We start from the raw sequence: 12,074 nt of genomic DNA, 5'->3' as shown, positions 1-12,074 counted from the left end.
CCAGCCCTGACTCAGTGGGAGCCTGAGGGACAAGCCAGTGAGCTGGTGACCCTGGGAGGGAGGAGAGTGTGAGATGTCCACAGGAGGCAGCCAGCCCAAGGGATGAGCCTGTGTGTGTGTGTGTGTCTGTGGGTATGTATCTCTGTGTGTCTGTGTGTATGTCTGTGTGTATGTATTTGTGCATATCTGTGTGTGTCTGTGTCAGTGTGTGTCTCTGTGTGTGTATCTGTGTGTTTGTCTGTGTGTATGTATTTGTGCATATCTGTGTGTGTCCGTGTCAATGTGCGTCTGTGTGTGTGCATCTGTATGTAAGTCTGTGTGTATGCCTGTGTATGTCTGTGTGTATGTATTTGTGCATTTCTGTGTGTGTTTGTGTCAGTGTGTGTCTCTGTGTGTGTATCTGGTGTTTGTCTATGTGTATGTCTGTGTGTATATATTTGTGCATATCTGTGTATGTCTGTGTCTGTTAGTGTGTGTCTGTGTGTCTGTCTGTGTGTGCCTGTGTTTGTGTGTGTCTGTGTGTATTTAAAGCTGACACTAAGAGCTATAACTCAGAGTCCTTATTAAAAGTGTTGGACAGGGTCAGTGAGATAGTCCACGGGCTAAGGTCTTGCATGCAGCTGACCCAGGCATCACATTTGATGCCCAAGTCCTGCCAGGAGCGGTCCCTGAGGACAAAGCCAGGAGTAAGCCCTCTGCACCACTGGGTATGACTCCCTCACCAAAAAATATTCTTCATAGGTGTGCTTCTAAAACTAAATCCAAAGACAGAATGTGGACTGGTCCTCCAGGGAAAGGGTATCTTTCAGAAACTATTAGTTCAACAAAGACAGGACAGTTCACTTAAGAAGGTGGCAGACAAGGTGGAGAGAGTTCAGAGAATTGCGGGGGCATGTTGCCAAGACTCCACTAGACCATTCTGTTCACAGATCTACACAAACACCTGGTCCACCACCAGGGCAGAAGCATGAAGGAAGGGCAAGTCCCTTTTCTTCCCGTTTCCTCACCCGTTGGGGGCTGGTTTTATTGCTTCGATGGCTGGGTCACCTGCTTGGTTACAGAGTGCTAGGGTTCACAATGGTAGAGCTGGGGCATTCACGCACCATGCATGTAGGCTATCTAACCAGTCACATCCAGGTCCCTAGAAGAATATTTGTGCTCTTTTAGTTTCATAAAAGCAAAAAAAAATGAGGGACCAGACAAGTAGTACAGGGGTTAAGGCACTTGTCTTGCAACTATACCTGGGCTGATCCCCATTACTACATGGTCCCCAAGCACTGCTGTGAGCGCCTGCTAAACACGGAGCTGGGAGTAGTACTGAGCTCTGCTGGGTGTGGAAAGAAGAAAGAGGAGGAAGAGGAGGAGGAGGAGAGGGAGAGGGGGAGGAGGAAAAAGGAGAAGAAGCAGAAGCAGAAGAAGAAGAAGAAGAAGAAGAAGAAGAAGAAGGAGGAGGAGGAGGAGGAGGAGGAGGAGGAGGAGGAGGAGGAAGAGGAAGGAAGAAAGGAAAGAAGGAAGGAAGGAAGGAAGGAAGGAGAGAAAGAAAGGAGGAAGAGAGGAAGGAAGGAGGAAGAGAGAAAGGAAGGGAGGAAGGGAGGGAGGAAAGAAGAAGCATCTTTGGTTTGTAGGAGCCATTAAGGAACAGGGTAGAAAGATGTGCTAAATACTGTTCAGAAAATAAAACCACTTTCTTGGTGTTATTGCTGCTTATCAGAGACAAGGCTTCTGAAGTGGCCAGCCTTTATTCAAACTTTATTCTGGGTTGAAGCGGACAGGCAGGAAGGCCCAGGTCAGACATCAGCAAGTTCGTGAGATGTGCTGAGAGTGACCAAGGACTGGTGAAGCCACTCAGAGTGTTGAAGGGATGGAAAGCAAATGCTGTAATAAAATGTAGCTTGAACTTACCTCCTGCTCTTTGGCTCAGCCTCTAAGCCAGGAGGCTCAAGCTACTTGCCTTGACTGAGGACCCAGCCCAATGACCACGGCTCCAGATAGATCAAATGGAAGGTGGCTTATGAAAAGTTCGGAAGCACAGGAGATGAGGTATATTCTGCACTTCAGACAGTGGCCGTCACATGGCAAAGACTCCAAAGGTGCTAACTAATCATCAGTGACTCTGGGTTCTGTGAGAAGTGGAAACTCCTGCAAAGAAGAAGCTGAGGGAGGTATATCAGCTAGACTTCTCCAACGGCCTCCACGGGGACCAGCCCGCCACGCCACCGTTCTAAGGGGCAGCATTTTGATAGTCAGAAACTTTCTCAGTCCAGCTCCGATAAATGCATTCTTTTAAAACCTGCAGTGAAGGAAAATACACAGTGTCTGAGAAGCGGCTCATCCCAGATGGCTGTGGGGTCAAATACATCCGGAATCGTGGGCCTCCGGATAAATGGTGGGCACTGCACTCCTGAGAGCCTTGGAGCTGCCCCCTCTGGCCCCTGCTCCCCAGCCAAGCACTCAACCACCCATCCTACCCACCACAATAAACCCTGCTTCTCAACCAAAAAAACAAAAACAAAACAACCAAAAACAGAAAAATTCTGCTGCGTAGTATCTACCTGCACCCTAGATGTAACTTGGTGATTTGCCGCTAAGGCTGGTGAATTAAATACGAAATCGAGATGGGTAATAGTGTCTATTCAAAAGTACCTTAGTTATGCCCAAGAAATAAGTAGAAATAAGTACCAGGTTTGCTCCATGGCTTGGAAGCCGGCCTCACATGCTGGGGGAAAGGCAGCTCAGATAGAGAAGGGACCACCAAGTCAAGTGTGGTGGGAGGACCCGCTCGGGATGGGAGAGGCGGGTTGAAAGCAGAGTATAGATTGAACATGATGGCCACCCAATACCTCCATTGCTAACCACAAGACCCAAAGGAGAGAGAGAGAAAAAGGAAATGCCCTGCCACAGAGGCGGGGTGGGGTGGGGGGATGGGATTGGGGGTGGGAGGGATGCTGGGATCATCGGTGGAGGACAGGCAGTGGTGGAGGGATGGGTACTCAAACAGGGTATGACTGAAACACAAGTACGAAAATATGTAAATCTGTAACTGTACCCTCACGGTGATTTGTTAATAAAAAAATAATAAAATTTTTAAAAAAATTACCTTAGTTATGATGATGAAAGGAAGAAACCAGTTCTTAGCTGGCTCCAAGGCACATTTAAAAAAAAAATTTTAAATTTTATTGAATCACCGTGAGATAGTTACAAGCTTTCATGTTTGGGTTACAATCTCACAATGATCAAACACCCATCCCTCCACCAGTGCACATTCCCCACCACCAATATCCCAGGTATACTCCCCCTTTCCCACCCTCCCCCTGCCTCTAAGGCAGACAATATTCCCCCACACTCTCTCTCTACTTTTGGGCATTATGGCTTGCAGCACAGACACTGAGAGGTCATCATGTTTGGCCCATTATCTACTTTCGGCATGCATCTCCCATCCCAACTGGCTCCTCCAGCCATCATTTTCTTAGTGATCCCTTCTCTATTCTATCTGCCCTCTCCCCTCCGCTCATGAAGCAGGCTTCCAGCTATGGGACAACCCCCCCTGGCCATTGTATCTACCGTCCTCCAAGGCACATTTGTCTCCTGTGCACCAACCTTGCTTGGCCCGGACTCGCTGGTACAACACTGCCACCTGGTGAGTCTGAAGGGAACTACAAAACATCTCTTAAAAGGCCAATATTCCATTAGAAAAAGCTTAGAACCTTTGCGGTTCCAGAATTTGGAGTTATTTCTCTGGCACTTAGAGCTGTGTGTATATTGCCATAATTCATTAAAGAAAAAATGCAAAACCAAGGGTGAGTTCCCGGACCATAAGCATCCTGCAAAGTGCTCTTGTTTCTTCTTTCTCTTCAGGGTCCCCCAAAGTTAATTTAATGAATATACTCATAACCCTAATCTTTTGCAAATTGATATTTACTGTTTACTTACTCTGACACTTTAAGTCATGTGTTATGAAAACACACATTTTCAAAAAATTTTTATAGACATGAAGTGAAAACCTTCACCACAGCATTTAGACAAACAGAAACACATTTGTAGAGTCCACATCCAGTCAGCTCAGCCAGCTTCTGGGTGCCTACCCAGGGACCCCTCTCTGTTACAGCATCCTGCGGCTTATGAAATCAACTTTGTCATTTCAAGTGTTTCATCTGTCACTGTCACTGTCATCCTGTTGCTCATTGGTTTGCTCTAACCAGTAACGTCTCCATTGTGAGACTTGTTGTTACTGTTTTTGGCATATCGAATATGCCACGGGTAGCTTGCCAGGCTCTGCCGTGCAGGCGGGATACTCTCGGTGGCTTGCCGTGCTACAAGTGCAAACATTTTGCTCCTTATAGTGTCGTGACTTCTTTCACTCAACAGGCTTTTGAAATCCATCCTTGTATCAGCGACTCTTTTCCTCCCTCACTGAGTGGTGATCTGTTGTGCAAATATGGCACGCTTTGTTCTTCTGTGATATGCTGATGGATATTTGGACTGTGTCCAGTTTGGGCTTCTAAAATTAGCACCACCAGGAACACTTCTTGTATAAGTGTTTTTGTGAAAGCATGTTTTTATTTCTCTTAAGCAAATGTTCAGGGGTCATATTTCTGTGTCAGTGGGTAGTGACATGTTTATCTTTTTAAGCGACTGCCAAGCCATTTTCCCCAGTGGTACTCACCTTTAATTTTCCTGCCAGCACTGCATGCATTTCCCTTCATCTGTCGAATTGGGTGAAACTCCCATTCTACCTGCACAGCCAAAAAGCACTTGTGTGAACAATTATGTTGGCAAAAGGTGAAGCAGATGTTCTAGAAAAGACTTGAAAATGGGTATGCTGGATTTTAATGAAATAAATCTGCTTATAGAAACTTAAGTGTTGCTTCCAGATGTCAGGTAACCTCCCCAAGTTATTTTTCATGAGAAGAAGCCAACAGTTCTTGCAGGAAGACTGACTCCAGATGCCGTGCAAGGAGGGAGGAGAGCTGGAAGTAGCAGCTGCAGCAGGAGCCTGGGACACACTCAAAGGACAGCCGAGAAACCTGTACGAACACTCCCACTTTCCATGTTTCAGAGTCAAATGATGGGAGATCAAATTTCCATACAGGGACTGTTAACAAGGAACTTGAATCAAGAGCCTATGTATTTCCACAAATGAATAAAAAGGGCAGAGTTTATCCAGGGGTGGGCAAGAGAGTATAGCAGGTAAGGTTAGGTTTCATTCTTGGCACCACGTATGGTCCCCTGGGTCCCCCACCCCGGAATGATCTCTGAGTGCAGAGCCAGGAGTAAGCCCTGAGCGTTGTCAGGTGTGGCCCCGAGCTTGAGCCCAGTCCCACAGACTATGCTCCCTCCCTAACCCCTAGAGCTGTCCCACACCTGGTGGTGTCATAGAACTTCAAGTCTGCACTGTGGGTCTAGTAGTGGCTTTTGACACCCACACCCCAGCACCTCTGGGGCGGCCTCTGTAAAAATTTAAAATTAAAAGGTAGCTAGCTAGCCAAATGTCTGATTGGCACTCAGACAAGCAATCGATATTGTTAATTAGCAGAAAAATAAAAACTAAATCCTCTGCGAGGGAGGTCGATGGGACTTGGATGTTTAAAATGTAAAATGACTCTGTTGGTGAACCAGAACCCTCTGGTTTTGCTGAGAGATGTGTAAACTGGCAGAACTCATTTGGGCAATAATTTGACATTTTCTCCTAAAGTTAAACATATGTTTGCTCCATGACATTGGAAATACATACATATACATATACACATATATATATATTTCCTATGTCATATGTATTTGGCATAAGCCTACCAGGGAGATTCACATCAGTTATATTCAGAATCACTTCAAACTGACACTAACTCAAATACCCATCATCATGGGAATGGATAAACAAATGTAGTATTTGGAATACTAAATCCTCATTTAATTTAATTTTCTTTCTCTGGGTCACACCCAGCACTGCTTGGGGTTACTCATGGCTCTGCACTCGGGAATTACCTCTGACAGTGCACAGTGCATAGGGGACCATATGGGATGCCACGGATTGAGTCCAGATTGGCCTGTGTGCAAGGTGAGTGCCCTACCTGCTGTACTATCGCTTTGGCTCACATCATCATTTTAAAAGGCAAATTACTGGCTCACTCAAGATGCTTAGACACACAAAACTTGGAGTGAAGAAGTCAGTGCAAAAGAATAGATGCTATATTTTATTTAAATGATGTCTGAGAACAGGTAAAACTAGTCTGGATGACAGAAACCAAAACAGCGATTAGCTGGGTGGGGGAATGAAATGTGTGTCATGAGCAAGGAGGTGAGAGGTCGGGAAGAGGAGTGGGGAGAGAGTGATGGGAAGACGTCTGTGGGGGATAGTGGCAAAGTTTGGCGTCTTGCCTGAAAGGTAGCTGGAGGCTAGCTTGTGGCTTCATGTGAAAACTAATCAGGCTATACATACACTGAAGATTTATACATGCTAGGAATGCTAAATCTTAATGAAAGTTCATCGATTTACTCAAGCAGGCACCAGTAAAGTTTCCATTGTGAGACTTGTGGTTACTGTTTTTGGCATACCGAATATGCCACAGGTAGCTTGCCAGGCTCTGCCATGCAGGCAGGATACTCTTGGTAGCTTGCCGGGCTCTCTGAGAAATATATATACATATATTTCTCAAACACATATATACACATATATATTACTCTCTATGAAGTAATATTTCTTTATTTATTTTTATTTTTTAATTTTTTTTGCTTTTGGGGTCACACCCAGCAATGCTCAGGGGTTACTCCTGGATCTACACTCAGGAATTTCTCCTGGTGGTGCTTAGGGGACCATATGGGATGCTGGGAATTGAATCCGGGTTGGCCGTGTGCAAGGCAAACGCCCTACCCGCTGTGCTTGAAACACGGTTTTTATAAAATATCAGAAATAAAGATTTCACAATGCTGGCAATTTAGTTTCAAATAGTTGAGCAAAAAAAATAGACAAAGATAAAGCAAATGGAGTAGGAAAGACAAGAAAAACAAAAGAAGGAAGGCTGGAGGAGGGCTGGGGAAATAGCTCAAGAACATTTGCTGAATAATACACAAGGCCTGCATCTCCGCTCCCAGCATTACCTGCAGTAATGGGACTGGCCCAAGGCCCAGAGCTTCGCTGGGTGCGGCTGCTATAGAGACATAAAGTAGAGGGAGAGGGAGAGAGTCCATAATTACTGTGGCAGCAATTGTGTCATTGTAAAATCAACGACGTCAATAAAATACTATAGAAGGACAAAGGAAACCAGGAATTCCCTGCTTGACATGTCAATTTTCACAACCTGGCCCCCTGGGAACTAGGACTCGGGCCAGAGAAGTGTGGTAAGATCTAGGATGCCATGAGGGATTGAGTATCACAACTCAGCTCATGGTGAACAGGAAATAGAAATCAAACCCAACTATTAAGGATGGGCGTCCGCAGGACACTCACCTAATCATACCTCCTGGGATGGAATTTGGAGATGAGTGACTTTCTCCTAGGAGAGCATAGTCACATCTGTGTGTGTGGGAGGGGCAGGGCGGGGAGGGCATTTGAAGTATCACTGTTACTGTCACTGTCATCCCATTGTTCGTCGATTTACTCAAGCGGGCACCAGTAACGTCTCCATTCCTCCCAGCCCTGAGATTTTAGCAGCCTCTCCTTACTCATCTTTCCCAGTGATTGGAGAATCTTTCAGGGTCAGGGGAATGAGACCCAGCGTTATTGTTTTTGGCATATCGAATACGCCATGGGTAGCTTGCCAGGCTCTGCCCATCCGGGTGAGATACTCTTGGTAGCTTGCCTGGCTCTCTGAGAAGTATATATACATATATATATATGTATATATATGTATACATACATATTACCCTCTATGAAGTAATCTTCCTTCCTTCCTTCCTTCCTTCCTTCCTTCCTTCCTTTCTTTCTTTCTTTCTTTCTTTCTTTCTTTCTTTCTTTCTTTCTTTCTTTCTTTCTTTCTTTCTTTCTTTCTTTCTTTCTTTCTTTCTTTCTTTCTTTCTTTCTTTCTTTCTTTGTCACATCCAGCAATGCTCAGGGGTTACTCCTGGCTCTACACTCAGGAATTACTCCTGGTGGTGCTTAGGAGACCATATAGGATGCTGGGAATCGAACCCGGGTTGGTCGTGAGCAAGGCAAATGCCCTACCCGCTGTGCTATCACTCCAGCCCCTCAAAGTAATATTTCTTGCATGGTCCCAGAAATCTCTGTCCAAAAATGAATAAAGTCAGTTCTTCTCTGTAGAAATACCCTACAAACACCATTCTTTCAAAATCCTACATATAAAGATGAATAAAATTTAAGATCTCGCAATTCATGATTATGAGACTATGAGAAACTAAGCCAGACAAAAATATATAACACCACCATCCCTAAGAATAAAAATATCTTTGAAGTGCAGGGAGAAATGTTGTCATCATTCTAGAAGATAAATGCATTGTTTAGGACTAAAAGTGGTTCTAGAAAAATGGAACTTTAAGGATGAGTTTTCTGAATTGGTTCTGTGGCTTCTGGAGTTGATTCTTTTAATCTGGTTAGATTTAGTGGTGTGGATAATTGGTGGCAGCGATATGACAGTGGGTTAATTGCTTGTTTTATGCAAGGCAGAACCCAGATTTGATTCCTAGCACCATCTCTGGTCCCCTCCTGACGCTGGCCAGAATTGATCCATCCCAGACTGCACAGCCAGGAGTGAGCCCTGAGCAACTCTGGGTGTGACCCGGAAGCAAGCAAGCAAACAAGCAAACAAAAAGGTGAATGACATCACTTCCAGTAGTAAAGAAAGCATAGCTAGTCCATGGCAATAGAGATGTGCAGGATATCTTTAGTATACACTCTTAATCGCTGCTGTATTGGGGCTCTTTTGGTGTCAGGCAAATGACAAGTGACACGTGATACAAGTGATACACTCCTAATCAACTATTTCTAAGAAATAAGAACAGTTATGGATAGCTCAGAGCCTGCTTTGCAAGTGTGATCCCTAGCACTGTCCCACATACCCAAGTGCAATCCCAGGGGTCCTGCCATTTGCCAAGTGTGTGGCTCTGACACAACACAGCCGAGTCGAGAGTAAGAGAATAAGAGCACTGCAACTCAAGTGTGCAGCCCCTGCTGAGCATCACAACTAAGCGAGCAATGTCCCCAGCTGTTTGACCCCTGGCAAGAATAAGTGATGCACATCTGACCCTGTAATTTTTTTAAAGCAATCCCTGGGGGAGGAGCAATAGTACAGTGGGGAAGGTGCTTGCCTTATATATGGGCAGACCCAGGATCGATTCCGGCATCCCATATCGTCCCCAGCGCACCGCCAGGAGTAACTCTTGAGTGGAGGGCCAGGAGGAACATTTGAGCATCTCTGAGGGTGGCCCCAAAACAAACAAAAAAATTAGCACCCTACTCTAGCCAAAGACCCTAGTGGAAAATGACACCTGGCTGTGCTCAGGGATGAGTTCTGGCCAGGCTCAGGGGACTATATTTGGTGCCAGGGATAAGACCTAGGTCAGCCACATGCAAGTCAAGGGTCTTACCCCTGTATTCTCTCTCCAGCCCTCTCACGAGATTTTACACAGTCATCATTAAAGTGCCTCAATGAGCAATTATAAACATATTTGACACATAAGTGAAAAGTAGTCTCAGCAAAGAAGTAGAATACATAAAGAATCAAATGAAATTAAAATATACAGCAACTGAAATTAAATCCAATGATGGACAAAATGGAAGAATGAAAAGATTCAAGGAAAAAACCTGGAGATAGAATGATAGGTAATGTTCAATTTGAACAATACCATGAAAATTTCTATGGACTGATCTATATTCATATGCTGAAGCCCTAAGTCCTAGTGTAACTATATTTATAGAGCTTTTAGGACATAAAATAAAGCCATAGATATGGGATCCTAATCAGTAAGGACTGAGAGTTGTATTTTTAGGGTCTGCCATTCAAATACATGACACCTGGCAGGAGTTTAACGATTTTATTGAAGAGAGTTGTTAGACTGAACAGCCAGTACCAGGACCGCACCCCACAGAAAGACAGTCAGGGTACGACCCCCTTCAACCATGGGAAAGGGTTTAAGTACCCAAAAAAATACATTCTTGGCTGACTACCAGATTTTTTCCACCCCTACGCTGATTGGCAGGTATCTCTTATCAGTTTTGCAAGGAGTTACCCCATCTATTCTTTCTCTATTACTATTCCTCTTTCCAGGGTGTGTTCCAGGATACTATCTAGGGTTCATGCCCAGCTCAGCTGTCAGTTACCAAACATATAAAGCACAAAATGACTCCTAACAGCTAAAATTGGTTGCACTTTGATTCTCGCTGAAAATGGCTTACTTTGGTTCTAACAGTATGAAGAAAAGGGATTCCTTCTCCTTTTCCTCTCCCTACCTCCTCCTTTCACATGAACTTTGAACGGCCTGTGAAGATACAGCAAGGAGGTCATCTGCAAGCCAGGAAGAGAACCCTCACCAGAAATAATCAGGTGGCACCTTAATTTGGAGTTTTCCAGTCTTCAGAAGTGTGAGCCACCCAGTCTGTCCTATTATTATGGCCACCCAAGCAACTGAGGCAGGTTTTTGACACGTGTGAGCACCACAACTAAAGAAGCACCATCCAGTGAACAGTGGCTGAGTGAACCAGCACTACAATGTGTTGTGTGACCCCCACAAGTACAAATGTGTGAGCACCACAATGAAGCATGTGGACGAACCCCAGCCCCCACAACACAAGGGACTAGGTTCCTAGTCCCCTGTGTTATGGGAATAGAAGGAACTGAGGAGCTACTATAATAAATACTAAAAAATATGGAAGCAATTCTGGTGTAGGGTAATGGGTAGAGGCTGGAAGGACTGGGCTGCATGCTAGGAATATGCATCTCAAGAACGTTAAAGGCCATTATGGCTAGAGATGAGGACCATGTTGCTGCTTTTTATTGTGAAGTAGCAAAGCACTGGGCTGGAGTGTCTTCCACAGTTTTTGTGGAAAATAGATCTCAGATGAATGTATAACATTGGTTATCCAGCAGAGATTCAAATGAAACAGTGAGAGCACAATTTAGGTACTACTTACTGCTTATAGTAAATGCAAGGGAAGTCAACTGAAAAAGTAAACGTAGAGCAGAAAAGAACTAGAATCTGCAAGATTTGGGAAAATCCTAGCTATACTGAAAAAGATGAGAAAATTTGTTCTGAAAAGAATGAGGGTTCTTTTCCTGAGGGTAAAAGGTGAGGCAGAACATCCATGTGATAGAGATCTTGGGTTTGACTCAGGGATTTAATTATCCATTTTAGCAGAAGCCAGGAATAGAAATAAGATTATACCATCAGAGACATTTCCAGCTTGGACTAAAGGAGACAGAACAAATTAGACAAAACAAAAGAAGGCTGTTGGACTTCTAGCATCCTACAGAACAATATAACTATACAGCACAAGACCTGTGCAACAGCTTAAGACAAGGAGTGGAACTTCATAGTTCACTTAGATCATCTGGCTATCTCAATTTTGTATTTTAATTGTTTGTGCTTTGGATGACAGCCAGCTGTGCTCAGGGCTTACTCCTGGCTCTGTACTCAAGAATTACTCTTGGGGGTGGGGGTCAAGTGGACCATATGGGGATCAAAATGTGGGTTGGCCACATACAAGGCAAGAGAACTAATCACTGTACCATCACTCTGGCTCCTCTCTCAATTGTTTAAGTTGAGAATATCATCACAAGTTAAGCACACCAGACAGCCTCCAACCAAAGTGAAGGGGTCACGCGGTGGAGTCTTGGTGGTAAGGCCAAGGAAGTGGGTCTAGAATACAGAACCCCTGTCTTGACAGGTTGGAAGGCAAAGCTTCAGGTTCAAGGCTATTACCTAACCTTATGTAGTAATAACACCCACCTCATTAGATTTTGGACTTGCTGGAGACTAGCTGCTTTCTTTTTTCCCAATTCTACCTTTTGGGATGAAAGCTTATCTGATGCCTGTCCCATATACCTTTATGTTCTCATTTTGTGGCCACAACCAAGAGTGCTCAGGAGCTACATCCAGCTCTGTGCTTGGGGGAAACTTGTGGTGCCAGG

The sequence above is a fragment of the Sorex araneus genome, chromosome X (genome assembly GCF_027595985.1).
Source record: "Sorex araneus isolate mSorAra2 chromosome X, mSorAra2.pri, whole genome shotgun sequence".
Classification (NCBI taxonomy): domain Eukaryota; kingdom Metazoa; phylum Chordata; class Mammalia; order Eulipotyphla; family Soricidae; genus Sorex; species Sorex araneus.
The sequence above is the reverse complement of the archived record's forward strand: the minus strand, read 5'-3'. Positions refer to the sequence as shown.